Source organism: Stegastes partitus, unplaced genomic scaffold (assembly GCF_000690725.1).
Source record: "Stegastes partitus isolate 25-593 unplaced genomic scaffold, Stegastes_partitus-1.0.2 Scaffold549, whole genome shotgun sequence".
Classification (NCBI taxonomy): domain Eukaryota; kingdom Metazoa; phylum Chordata; class Actinopteri; family Pomacentridae; genus Stegastes; species Stegastes partitus.
The window spans coordinates 222,916-227,539 of record NW_007578280.1 but is presented as its reverse complement, the minus strand read 5'-3'; positions in this window follow the sequence as shown (position 1 = coordinate 227,539).

Here is a 4,624-nt window from a genome sequence, read left to right as displayed (position 1 = left end):
TGACCATTTCCATCACGTGGAATGTCAACAACACGCTTGTGGCTGAATATCTCACCTCCAGCTCTGCTCGTTGGGTTGAACAAAGCCGTTTGTCATCATGCAGTGATTTCAGCCGTCAGCGGACACAAGGTGGAGCCATCTCTCCCTGTTAACACGCTGGTTTTAGTGTTTCAGTCTCTCTGTTGGTTTGCACTGAGGGTCCAATCAAAACAGCCTTTTTAATGCTAAACCCATTTTTTAAAATTGCTGTGGAAAAGCAGCCAATCTGTTGAAGTTTGAAAAACGTACTGTATGAATGTATGAGACGGAGGAGCCACCACATGGCCTGTCATGCATGACTTTACCATTCTGCATCCCTCTGCTGGTTTGAATGCTACACATGCATTTAGATATGATGCTAACACATGCTAACTTGCTCGTAACCACTGAAAACATCACATTAGTTCTGCATGTGTTTGTTCGTGAAACTAAATATTGTAATTATTAAGTGTAGCTTCACTCTAAAGACCAAATTTTACATCAGTCCTCTTAATGGTACTCACGCCCTGTATACATTACAGCTTTAAGTTGCCTCTTAAACACACTTTATCAACCCCTGTGCTCACTTTCAATCACAGAATACTTTTAGTCCCTACAGCGGTGTGCAGTGTTTACACTCAGTCATTCACGAAACACAATTATTCTCACATCCCTCAGCTGTGAAACTGCTGTACAACCAGTGTTAGACATTATTACTGATAAAAAATGAATGAAGTTGGGCTTCCTCAGTCAATAACGACAACAACCTGCTGATCGATCCATCATGTTTCTGAGGATATTACAGAGTGATACAGGAAAAGGCTGCAAGGTGGCGCAGTTGGTAGCACCGTTGCCTCGCAGCTAGAAGGTCGCCGGTTCGGTTCGCCCGGGATCTTCCTGCGTGGAGTCTCCATGTTCTCCCCGTGCAGCGTGGGTTCTCTCCAGGTTTTCTCTGGGTTCCTCCCACAGTCCAGAAACATGTTCAGGGTTAGGGTTAGGTTAGGTTCAGGTTAATTGGTGATTGTAAATTGTCCGTAGGTGTGAATGTGAGTGTGCTTGGTTGTCTGTCTCTAAGTGTAGCCCTGTGATAGACTGGTTACCTNTCCTATTACAGCCCTTCTTGCTGCGAATAATTTGGATTGTGACTATTATTGACCTTAATATTAATTCTAGTGTTTTAAGGCAGAGTGAAAGAGATGCAAACGTAAAAAAAAACAAACAAAAAAAACCCCTAAAAACTAACAAGTCCATTCACTTTACACAGACACGCATTTATTTTTGTCACTATCAACCATTAAATCACAACGAAACAAGATCACAAATGGCAAAGATGAAGCTGAAATAAAAAGAAAAGTCTCCCAATTTGTGAACTGCCAGTTAAAGCTGCCATATGAGATACTGCATTTTTAACTGCGGTTTTGGAATTTTCAGATAAAAATATAAAAAAAATAAAAGCAGAAAGCCACTAAACGTCCAGCAGCTGTGCAGTTAATAAAGGCGAAGTTGTGTCGTTGCTCCTTTTCCTGGGTTTCGAGACGACGCAGCGAGTCCGAGCAGCTACAGCGGCTCACCTCTGTGTTGTGATCACATTAGTCATTACCATTTATTAACATAAATCTTTGTTGCCACGACCAAGCAATCCCGGAGCAGGAGCTGATCAACTAGTGTTGCCTGGCGACAGTTTCAAAAGATGGAAAATATTTGAAGAGCGACAGATATAATTAGAGTTGGAACTGATAAAAAACAAAATTTTAAAAAGAACCGTATCCAGGCAAAGAAAAGAAGCTCACAAGACTATTACTTTGTGTTTGACGGTGATTCAATGCTAAAAACACTTCTTATAGGTTTGGTGGATTTTTATCTGACTACCTCACAGCCTAAGCCCAAGAATCACACAATCATCAACTCAATACACTGATTTTATGATTCTCAGATGGTCAAATAATTCCAAAAAGTCGTGTCGATAGGTTGGGATCGTTACTTTATTGAGCCTTTTACAGCAGCTACATCAGAAACACAGACAACGTCACAAGACCCCCGACCCCGAAGGCACATAAAGTATGAAACAAATCATATAATATAAAATAAAAAACAAGATAAATAAATAGATGCCCAGTGTGCAAATGTCAGATGGATTTTAAAACGTATGTACATAAAGTGCCGTAGTTATGCAGCCGTGTGGTTTTTGTTGCACGTTGCACGGCAGGAAGGACCTCCTGCTGCTGCTTCTTGGAGGAATCGGTCTGTGACTGAAGGTGCTCTGCTGAGACACCTCCAGGCTTCATCACTGCTCAGCTTCCAGCTTCCTGAGCGCTCTCACCTCGGCCACCTGCTGCACTGTGTCCAGTTCAACCCCAGTGATGGAGTGGATGGATATTGCCACTTGCCTCTCTCCTCTCCTATCAGTTCTAGCAGCTCAAATATCATCCACAAGACTGCTTCATTTCACATTTTGCAATATCTTCTTTTTTATTTTGCTCTAGTTTCGGAAAACAGTTTGAGTCACTAAAAGCAAAAATGACTAAAAATAGAGCCACCCACCTGCATTATCACGGCTCTGTGTTGGTCCTGTTGTGTTTGTTGCCAGGTGTAATTGGAGACCTTCTGACTAATGGCCAGTCAAGCATGGATGGTGAACACGGAGGCAAAGTGCATGATTATACATGACAACCTGAGGAGAGCTAATGGGGGGATGTTTATGTGTGGAGGTCATGTGCACACGTCTCTATTTAAGTCATTTGTACCATCAGTGTACCACAAATGCACCAGCAGATGACTACAGCTAACCATGTCTGTCGTGGCAGTCGTGAGTTTAAAATGACTATTATAATTTAGAATATTCTCTGATGCAATCACTGAAACACAGAAAAACAATCCTGCATTTTGCTTCTTGCACAGATTTATTGAAGGTCTTCTGAAAATGTGACCAAATCTTCTGCTGGCAATAATACACACAGCGCCCTCCGTAATTATTGGTTAAGATGTGTTAAAAGCCTTAAAATAAATTCAGTTTTTATTGCAGAAGCACACTCTCACACTGAAAATTGTAGAAAAATGTGACCTTCAACTCAACTCAAATGAATTGTTGGCAGAAGGCGGTTGTTCAAAGCATTAACATCACGGGTGCTAATCACAGTGGCCCACATGATTTGATGTAAAAGAATTATTTTTTAATGTGGGACTTTTTTCACACTGAGTAAATGCGCTTGAATTAAAGGTTGAATTTTCCTCTTTTTTGTCATTGTGGTCCGATATTATTTAGAAAAAAATATAAAAATTTACTAGAAGCTAAAGAACACATCTTAACCAATAATTATAGAGGGCGCTGAATACAGCAATGGGAATGTTTGTGAGACAGAATCGCTGCAGTTCAACAAAACTTGTGGTCTTTCTGACTTGTTTCTTCACCAGTCCACAGGTTCTGGATGGTTCCAGTCAGGACTTTGGGGAGACCAGTCTAGAACCTTCATTCCAGCCTGATGGAACCATTTCTTCACCACTTTGATGTGTGTTTGGGGTCATTGTCTGGTTGGAACATCCAACTGTGTCCAAGATCAACCTTCTGCTGATGGTTTCAGGTTTTCCTGAAGAACGTGGAGGTGATCCTGACAGTGTGAACCAGAGCACCACCTACATGTTAAATCAGTGGCAGTCTTACATCATCATTTCTCTACTGGATACTGATATACAGGACAAAGCACTTACAGAAAGGTTTAGATCAGGACTTCGGGGAGACCAGTCTAAGACTTTCATTCCAGCCTGATGGAACCATTTCTTTACCACTTTTAATGTATTTGATGTGTTTGGGCTCATTGTCTGGTTGGAACATCCAACTGTGTCCAAGATCAACCTTCTGCTGATGGTTNACCTGGATCTATATCAGGTAAATATTCAGGTGTTCACATGAAAACATGAAAAACACTCAAATGCAAAAGGAACGGCACAGTAAAAAATAATAAATAAATAGTGTGGTCGTACCAGCTGTCATAAACATAAAATTAAAGTCAATGAAGTGAAACTAATTTTCTGACATTTTCATTATTTGTTTTGTAGAGAAATCCTGATTTTTTCCCCCTGAATTATTCTGAACACTTTCAATAAACTTGTCGATCTAAAAGCTCTCAAGTGAAACTTTGATTTTACAAATTTATTTAATTTACACCCCAAAGTGCTGACAAATGCTGAGATTGTTCAACGACAGTCTTATTTGGAGGTACACACCAACATTGCTTCCAAAACACTTTTGTTTGATTAAATGAAAACTGACATTATCAAACTGGAAGAAATGAAAAGTTACGATCAGGCTCCTGAGCTGCAAAATTAAGTAGAAACCGACACCAGAGTTTGCAGAAAATGTAGTTCTGTTTCATTAAATAAATATCTTCAGGAAATAGTGACAGTATGCATGTAAAAGTACACATGAATAAAACTAATGGGATTTACCAACAAACTTTATATAAAGAGATTCAGGTTTAAATACAGATTATTATTGTTTGTATGTGATTTAAGAAAGAAGAAAAAAAAATACTGTACAAATAATATCGTAAATGATCTGTAATAAAAACCAACAAACAAATAAATGTAATTTGACATTATTTGCATATTA